The sequence below is a fragment of the Lagenorhynchus albirostris genome, chromosome 1 (genome assembly GCF_949774975.1).
Source record: "Lagenorhynchus albirostris chromosome 1, mLagAlb1.1, whole genome shotgun sequence".
Classification (NCBI taxonomy): Eukaryota; Metazoa; Chordata; class Mammalia; order Artiodactyla; family Delphinidae; genus Lagenorhynchus; species Lagenorhynchus albirostris.
Genome location: NC_083095.1, coordinates 139,325,727 through 139,335,843, shown reverse-complemented (window position 1 = coordinate 139,335,843; position 10,117 = coordinate 139,325,727). Strand labels below are relative to the sequence as shown.

The 10,117-nt window shown below is 42.4% G+C and overlaps 1 non-coding gene across 1 annotated transcript; it reads left to right on the top strand.

The window, feature by feature from the left end:
* The first annotated feature begins 2,362 nt into the window (after window positions 1-2,362).
* TRNAE-UUC (transfer RNA glutamic acid (anticodon UUC)) lies at window positions 2,363-2,434 on the top strand. Its single transcript has one exon. It is a non-coding gene; the product is annotated as a tRNA-Glu (tRNA).
* Window positions 2,435-10,117: the final 7,683 nt, after the last annotated feature.

Sequence of the window (10,117 nt, the reverse complement as noted above, 5' to 3'; positions counted from 1 at the left end):
TTAGTAACTTTTTATTCAGAATGTATATTGTCCCTGTAAGTTCCTATTTCTTTACGGAGAAATTGTTTTCTAGATTTCATTCATTTCAGCATATTCTAATATTATCCTTATCATGGAGTCAATCCATGATGATCTCCAAAAGAACTTCACTAAATCTATTAGTTGGATGATTTGGGGCAAGTTATTTTAAGCTCCTGGATATTTTTGAGGTTCTGGCCTTGCATATCCCCAAGGCTACATTTCAGATCTAAAAGTTTCTTAAGTCTAAATTATTAAAAATCCATCAAATATGCAATAAAAGAGAGAAATGTGAGATATTAACTACTAATTTTTTCAAAAATTACTTCAGTTTATAGTGCCAAACAGAAGATATGAATCCTGACACACTGCTCTGTAAAATAAAGCAAAATATTCAAGCCTTCTTGCTGTACTTGTTTTTACCAAAAACAAAATGAAAAAAGTCGCTTAATCACCTACTAGAAAATTCTTTTCCATGACTGTTGCCCCTATTTTAGGAACCTAAGGCATTATTTAGTGTAGTACTAACAAGCCCCAAATTACCATGACTCAGTGCAATAAAACAATTTCTAGATGTAACAATGCAATGTATGTGTTGGTGGTTGGCAAGTGACTGCCACACAGTGAAAGCCAGGGGCCACTCTCATGCCATCTTGTGGCTCTGGCCCCTCCTGCAAGGCCTGGGAAACCTCTCCATTCAGGTGTGGATGAGCCATGGGGAAGAGAAGCGTGGGCTGCAGCCCCAGAGAGGGGCTATGGCCATTTCCATTGAGTTTGTGTTCTCACTTCCTCCCTAACCCTGGATGTATTAGCATTGTTTTAAATTGTATTGCCATGGTTACAAGCAAGACTGAGCTATTCCCCAATTTATTGACTAATCAGAACTCCTCCTCTCTCAATCCCCTTTCCCTGTGGTTTTTTCCCAGGGAGCTAAGCTGCTAAAGTTTTTTCCCTTGTATATAGTAAGGATAGTCACATTTTCCTATCAAACATTTTCTTCCAGTCTGTGGCTCATCGGTAGACATTATGTATGGTCCTTTTCATCCCACAAATATTTTCAATTATTAAGAATTTTTTTTTTTTAATCACACAGACATTTGAAATTCTTAGAGATTAAGAATCTCCACCCTTCCCTGACTTTTGCTTAGGGTGACGCTGGCCCTTTATCCTCCCTATGGTCCGCCTATTACTTTCATAGCAGCATTTCTTCGTGTTCACTGAGAGGAAATTCCAGAACATACCGGTTATACAAAAATTAAAAAATAGAATTGCTTGGTCATAAGCAGGTTCAGGAAATCGTGACAACTTGCCTCCCTGATCAAGTTTTATGAGTTTCCAAGAGCTTCCTTTTTCCCACATACTTGCCAGCTTTTGACATTTCACACTTGCTTTTTGGCCTAATGCTAGCCTGGAGCCAGTGAGGTTTGAAATTTTTTTCAGATGCATTTTAGCCTTGGGGTTCCTCTCCAAGTGGCCTTTTCACAAGTTCTCACTTTTATATTGCAGTATTTGTCTTCCTATAAATCATATGTAGTTTCCTTCTATATGGGACACCAATCTCTTAGGTGGGGTGTACATGTTTATCTCCCAATCAGTAGTTTTGTTGTTTTACTTTTTTTCCCCCAAGGTATGAGTTGTTAAAGTAGTGCAATGTATGGATTCTTCCTTTATGGTTTGGGGTGTTTTGTTTTAGTTTTATTGATGTAAGGCCATCCCTAAACAAGATCTTAAAAACGGTAGTCTCTAAAGGTCTTTTGCCCCAAAACGTTCCCCAGGAGCTATTCTGAGCTTCATGCATTGCCTTCTAAGTGCAAAATTCCACTTAAAAACCCTATGACCTTAAACATCATGATTGTAAAAATCTGATCTAATAAAAGTTACCCTCAGCGTCAAACCTGGGAAACTGAGACCTGGGAGCCAGGCTCACAACCTGCTTTGTGCGTTACTCAAACCATTCTTTTCTCAAATCTCACTGCGGAGCCTTCTAACACAGCTTTTTAGAAATTTAGGTCATAGGCTCCCCGGGCTGGGTGTGCAGGGTCAGGGGGAGGCTCCCCGGGCGGGGTGGGTGGGGGTCGAGAGCGGCCTCCCGGGGACTGAGTGTGCAGTATCGGCTCCCCGAGGCGGGGTGTGAGGGGTCTCGGCAGGCCGTAGACCCCCGCGCCGGGTTCCAGGCTCAGCGCACAGAAAAGCAGCACAGCCCAAACCAGACCAGTAGTCCCGAGCGCCAAAGATCTGCGCAAGCGCAGAAGGCCGCTTTGACTCGAAGGCGGGACAGAGCAACGAAAGCGGAAGCAGACGGGAATGATTCAATTGACTTGCACTTTGAAGCTGAGTTATCGGTTCCCACATGGTCTAGCGGTGAGGATTCCTGGTTTTCACCCAGGCGGCCCGGGTTCGACTCCCGGTGTGGGAAAAAAGGAAGCTTTTAGAATCCAGGTTTAAGAAATTCACCATTAAGTGAATTTAGACACGTCTTAGGAAAAAGACTAAATATAATTGTTGAAAGCTGGAATTCATTAGGGGGGGTTGTGAGCTTAAAGACCCACGCTGCCACCCTATAATTCATAAAGCCACTACGTCCAGCTTGTGTAAACAGCATTGTTATTTTTGCCCTTGATATAATTCATTTAAAATATCACAATAAATTATAATATTTATTAGTAAAACTCTATTAGACAAAGGAATTCTCTTTTATTTTCTTCCCAGAGTTATGATGACATTATATAGCTTATAAATGACATTATAATATTGTGTAAGTTTAAGGTGTACAACATGATGACTTGATACACATACATTGTGAAATAATACCACCATAGGGTCAGTTAACACTTCCATCACCTCACTTAATTACATAATTAGCATTTCTTTTACACAGGGAATTCTAATGGGCTGGCCAATTCACTGCTTTCTGCCTCCCACTGTTTCTGGCAGGAGGATAGAGAGCTAGTGAGAAAGAGGTGAGAAAGAGCCTGGAAGAGCCGCCCCAGGAGCAGTTGATGTTTGAGGACACGGGGGAGGGAAGCAAGAATCTTCCTGAAGCAGGAATCACTAGGCTGGAGACAAAGAAATTAAGAGGTCTCCAAATAGAAATACAGCTTTAACAGAGGTTTGCACAGGGATGTAGACAGTGAGGGAAGATCCATTCACCTAACCAGCTTCCACAGAACATGACATGGGTTAATGAGGCATGGAATCAGCTTCCGGATAGAATCACACACATGGTTAGGTTGAGGTAAGCACTCCTTGCAAATTCAAATTTTCAGAAGTGGAAAGGGCCGTGAAACCTTCCCAGCTTCTAAGTCATTTCCAGGATGGGAATAAAATCTTCCTTTCTATGCATACGAAACCAAGCAGGACCCTATGGTGCCCTCCCAGGTACAAAAACCTTTCCATGTCTGGTTTCTTATTTTCAGGATAAAGGCTTCAGCCTCCTAGATCTTCCAGAATACCAAAGAGCAGATTCAAGCAGTTACTAACCAGGGGAGTAAGGGAATGAAGAAACATGTGCCTTTTGCACAGGTCAAGTAGATGTGTTAATAATTAGTCATATGACGGGACAACTTCTGCATCTTGCAAGTCTTTGTTGGTGGCACTAACCTCCCTAATTCTCCCTAGGATGCAGCATCACTTTTGGTTTACTACCTTTGTAAGAAGGGGAACGTCCAGGGGCTACCATTTTGTCTTTTCTCACCACAGTGGCCCCCACTCCAAGAATCAGGAGGCAATACGATAGTGTCATTTGTCAAGTAGGAGATTTGAATTATACATAACAGAATCAGGTACGTTCACATCCACTGGAAGCACTTTGAGATAAACTTTATTTCAAGCTCCAGTGAACCACACAAAAGTACTGGAGGAGCAGGAAAAACAAATAACAACAACAACATTAATACTAATAATTCAGAGCTGCCTAACTGAAACTGTGCACCTCAGATTGGGACTTGAACCCACGTGGCGGGACTTGAACCCAGCCTAAACCTAGATTGGGACTTGAACCCACGGCCTTTTGATTAGATTCACTCACCTGGTGTCTGGATTTACTGAGGCTCAGGTTCCATGTGTCTCAGCACAGAAGGAATTCAGCGAGAGGCAAAGTGATAGGCGAGAAGTAGATCTATTAATATAGGACGCTTGTGAGAGATGCAAGTTGGCAGGTGAGGGGGCTCTGCCCTGAGGGTTAAGTGGGCTACATTTTTATAATCAAAGGAAAGTGGCGGAGGGGGAAAAGACTGCCTTCTTCATTCTTCGAGTAGACATACATCACTCACTCCTCCTTTGTATGGGGCAGGAGAATGTCTGACCCTATGAGGTCAAACTAGGTCAGTCATAGCACTTATTCAAATCAGCAGAAGGGTGGTAACATTTTTTTTTCTTTCACTTAATGACCTGGGGGCATATCTCATGCTTTACAGTTAAGTAAGCCTGCTTCATTCCTCGAAGTTCCGATAGCTTTCTTGAGCAATCATTAACTTAACAGTGGTCTCCCAAAGTTCCCTAGGTTTCCCTCTCTATCTATAATCCCCTACTGGGATGTCTACAACTACCTATATAACCTTCCTATTCCATCCCTATCACAACTGCAGGAAGGGATGAGTGTCAAATCAAAGCCAGTAAGTCAACAGAATAAATGCCCATAGGTCCTCTGGGGGAAGGATTCGGCACGTATGTACAGCCTATTCTTGTGGCAGTGCTGCAGGGTCCTTCCTCAGGTGGACTCAGTCCATCCTTCCTTCAGTGGAAAGAGACTGGGAACTGACTTGGCTCTTGGTACTGGACCACAGGCAGTACAGTCCATTGTAGTGACTCAAGCCAAGTTTCTGGCCACCAAACCTAGAGTTTCTTAATTGTACATATCAAATAATACTCCAGTAGACAGCCCGTTGATTTCATTCCTAGGACACCACTGCCAAAGATTCCTGTTGCTCCAGCACTGCTTCAGTAACTGAGGTCACCTTTTTCCTGGTGTGTCTGCTTCTTGGACTCTTGCACTCTGGGATTCCAAGATTCCCATTGAATCAGGAACCCAAGTGGTTTTTCTCAGGTGCCCTGGCTTGTGGAAGACTCCTGCCAAAGGGTTTTCAAGCAGCTGGTGCTCTCTTTACCAATGTATTTCTCAATCCTTTAATCAAGGAAACATTTTCTGGACCCCTCTAGGGAACACAGTGGATGGGCAGGTGTGTGTTCACATTTGATAAATCCCACTCCAACATGACTATTTACCTAATGCCCTAAAGATGTTACTCTACCCTCTACTGTGGTTGTATGGTTTTACAACCTCATTGGAGGCAGGCCACTGCTGGTTCAGGTTTCAGTCAACTAACCAAGCAAACTTGGACTTATAGCCATTCCCAGATTCTCAAACTATATCTATATGATATAGATCCATATCAGCAAGTTTGACCCCCAACATTATCTTCTGCCTCCTTGGTCTAGCAATCTTAGGATTCATTCCCACACATATTCCTTACCTTTCTTCTAATATAAATTAGCATAATCTTACAATTATTTCAATGTCTAAAATATCTCAGGCTGAATCATACCTGACCTCCTGGGCCAGGCTGAGATTGAATTCCAGTTTGGGGTCTGGAAGCTTTGAAGAGTGGTGAGGGTGGACCTGGTGTAGAATTGGCATCCCCTTGCAAGGTAACTTTAATGGGTAAGGTCCATATTGAGTCCCTTGGTGCAAAATGTGGTCTGTGAACCAGCAGCATTGGCTTCCTCTGGGAGCTTTCTAGAAATGCAGAATTTCAGGCTACACCCAAGACCTACTGAGTCAAAACGTGCATATTAACAAGGTACTCGGGTGATTCTTATGTACATTAAAGTCTTAAAAACACTGATTGAGTCTTCAAGCAAGGGAAGCCTGGCTTCCTTCAGACAATGGGAGGGACTATTTCTACTGGCAAGAAAAACCTCTAAGAAATTTGGGCTTTATAATTCTCTGTTCATCTGAGCCAAATCAAATATCCCCACTCCATGCATTGGGGTTCCATTCTCTCTTAATCACTACCTTGAGTTTCACTTAAGTGATATGGAGACGCTATGAATCTAACTTATGTTGTAATTCTGCAACTTGCAGAATCAAATTATGGGCATGATTTTCAGCTGTACCTCTTATTACTTATTTCTATAAAAGATAATGGGTTGCCTGAGGACCACAGTAACAGATCTCTAGTCCTCTGACCATATCTTGAGTTGAGAGTTTAAAGCCTTCAGTAACTCATTTTCTTTAGGTAACTCTCCAGTGCAATCAGAAATAGCCATCCCATCATCACTGTAATTGATTGAATACCTTACCTTCAATAGACCTATTATTCCAGGTAATGCCAGGTTATAATTTAAGTAAATATGTTATTACTGCATATATGAACTATCAGCATTTCATTTTCAACTGATAATGAGGTCATTACTGTGTTTATGCCCAGGGAAAGATAATCTATCTCAAATTTTCATCTTTGAGTGTCTGTTTCATGAAAGCACTGTTGGCTACAAAAACTATGTATGTGGATGTCTAGCTTAACAATAGAAAACACTGCAGGAATTTCTAATAGATGAAGGGATAGAGGAGCAAAGAGGAATGAAGTGGCATTAGCAGACTTAGGAGCATCTTACTGCTGACATTTTGGAGTCTGAAGATAATACAGCCGGAACCACCCAGACTGCTAAGTCTGCAGTCACTCAGCCACTTTCAGTGGCCACTATTGAAGCATGTACTTATTTACAACACTGCCTCAGCTGCTGGTACTATGGAAGTGCATGGACAGCTCCTGTTACCTCTGTTGGAAATGCCAAAGACACTGGAGCCTGGGGTCAGTCACTGTTCCCGAAAAGAGAAAAAGAAAAATTACCCCTTCCTCCTACCTTCCAAACTCCTGTCAGTATCTCCAAGTGACTGAACCTAATCAGAATCCAGCTGGCCAGGCAAACTGGAATGTTCATAGGTTTATAGCTCCCTGCAATACAGAGCAGAAGAAACAAGCCCAGAATTTACCATACTTAGCTTTACTGGATTTTTATCTGACAATCTTCTCTAAAGCTAGAGGTTTTGATTTTGAGCTTATATAACAAAATACCCCCAATACCTACTTGCTTAGAAACAACCATATTACTTTGCTCATGATTCAGGAAGGGCTCAGCAATGTGGTTTTCCTGTTTCACATGACACCTACCAGTCACTCACTTGGCTGGATTCAGCTGGTTGCTGGACTGGGCTGAGGTCAGGACTTCACCATGTGGCATCTTTCTCCATGGCTTCTATACATGCTGTGAGCTTCTTGTGCATGGTGATCTCAAGGTGGTTTCACTTTTTACATGGTGGCTGGTTTCCAAAAGGAAAGATCAGGAATGACCACTCCTCCTAAAAGCTAAGTGAAGAACTGGCTTAGGGTCACTTCTGCTATATTCTGTTGGTCAATGCAGTCCCAGACCAGCTCAGATTCAAGGGAGCAGAAAAACAGACGTTCTCCCTCAGCGTAGGAGAAGCACAAGCTTAGGCAGGGAAAAGGCATGATGTGTGACATCTATGAAGGTGTTGGTCTTGTTTTCAAGTCTCATCCAAGCCTAACCCAGAATTTCTCAGGATTGTCTCCCACTGTCCTCTCTCTAGGCTCTGATCTCCTTTCCCACTTTGAGTGCCTGTGCAGATAAGAACAATGACTCTATCTGCTGCCTCAGTAAAGGATGCTCCATTTTTGTTGATAAAGCAAAATGCTTATAAAAAACAAAAAAGCAATCGACATTTTATAGAAGCCTGCTTTATTAAAAGGCATGAGTTCTTCTTAGTGCCTTCTGAGGGAGGAGCAAAACAACTGAAATTATCTTGTGGCATATGACTTAATGTGGGGTAGAATTGGCAGTGACCTATTTTCCTAATATTTGCATAAACCGCAAAAACCTTAGTTTCTCACCAGCTGGTTTACTCTCACTGCATTTCACACTTTCCCTTATAGGGCTATACTTGTTTCAGTCTGTTTTGTTTGTTTGTTAATAAAAATAAATCATTCATGATAATGTATTAATAAATCTTATGAATTATTTCAAAAGGGTGTTGAAAACAAGACAAACAAGACCCAACATGGAGTTGCATCTACTAAGCTCGCACCTCACCAAACTGAGACTTAATTACAGTTTCTGCTCTCTCAGGAGTGGAATCTTAAACCAGTCAACAAAGAATCACCTGATCATCACCAGTGAAGTCATCTGCTTGATAGATCCCTGTCATTCTCCTAAGGAAAGTAAACTTGCAATAACCAATCTGCTTTTCTGCCTAGTATTACTTCTTTGTCCCACCCCCTTTTGCCTATAAAAGTTTTCTTAATGTTGTGCAATTTCTCAGAGCTCCTTTCTATCTGCTAGATTGAATGCTGCCCAATTCATGAATCGTCAAATAGAGCCAATGAGAGCTTTAAAACTGATTCAGTTGAATTTTGTTTTTCAAAAGGGGTTAATACTATATTCACATTAAGACATAAATAAATATACAGTAAATATAGAGTAAGTCTCCTACATACGAACCTTCAAGTTTCAAACTTTCAAAGATGTGAACGTGCATTTGCACGTCCAATCACGTAAGTTAGTTCACATGAAATTGCAGCTTGCCCTCCATCTCCTATTGTTGACAATCCTTCAGCTCTACCATCTCTCACCACCCCTCCCTCCTCCAGTCAGTAACTCTTCTTGCCTGTTCACTCAATGCCAGCCCCTGTATGCCAGCTTTGGTATTGCACTACTGTACTTTTCAAGATACTGTACTGTATGATTAAAAATTTTTATTTTTTGTGTTTGCTTTTTATGTATCATTTGTGAGAAAATATTATAAACCAATTACAGTACAGTACTATACAGTCAATTGTGTTAGTTGGGTACCTAGGCTAACTTTGTTGGACTTACGAACAAATTGGACTTATGAACATGCTCTTGGAACAGAACTCATTCGTATGTATGGGACTTACTGTACTAAGCAAGAGAGGATGCAAAAGCATAAATGTGTCCTGAGGGTTAAATTTTATTCCAAACTCCATGCTTTGGACTTTGATGACACAGGAGCTAAGCCCTGGGGGCACAGCCTCTATTGTAGACAGGGTCAAGCAGATGTGGAGATCTTGGGGAGCGCATTCTGAGCCCTTCAGTGAGCCCCAGAGACAGTTATCAAGCTCATGGGGCTAAACATCCACCCCAATGCCTACGGGAGTGTAAGGCTAAAAGCTCATCCTAGAAGCATATAATGACTCTGTTCTAAGTGGTCCAAACAGCTATGTGTTGTAGACAGCCCAGAGAAGATGACCCAGTTGGTACTCTTTAAGGATGTTTTTGTAAGGAGTGGATGTTAGAGATAAAGAGTTAAATGTCCATAATGTGCCCATTGACTCCAGGTTCACTCACATAGGAAAACCTGAGAGTGTCTTTCTCACTTATTTTCACTCATAATCTACATCTACTCAATTGTGATGTTCCCTTGAGCTGACCTTCTAAAGAGACCCCAGTGGTCCCCTGCTCCCCTTCCTCACTACCATGGCCTTAGTCCTGTGCCCCAAACCTCCCACCTAAAGGATCATCAGCCTCCCATTGGCTTTCGCAAGCATTCAGTAGGGGGACATTGGGATTGGAATGACATCAAGTGGCAGCCCCTGACACATCCTCCATGACTTTCCACTTTCTGTATCTATGATGACATCATGGCAGAAACCATGACTCTTTACTGACTCAGTGTGCACTTTTATCTCCTACAACCAAAAAGACCAAATGTGGTGGCCCAGAAGGAGGCTTCCAAATGAGGACACCCAAGCTAGGAAAGCAAATATGCCCAAGAACACGGTTGGAGGGAGCAGCGTGCTTACTGCAGCTCCCAGAGACTGCCAAGCCTGCCTGTCCCAGTCTGTGTGGGGAGGGCAGCTTCCTCCTGAGGCCTCCAGGCAAAGGCTTGGGCTTGCCTGTGGTCAAGCCTGATAAACCACACAAGTTTTTGGTCTGGAGCCAGGTCACTCCTTGATTTTTTTCAGGACTCAGTTGAGAAACATGGGCTACCCTGTCCTGGATCTCAATAGGTTAGACTTTGAGGGGCTGTGACAAGATTGGTTCATTAGTCTGAGTCAACAGC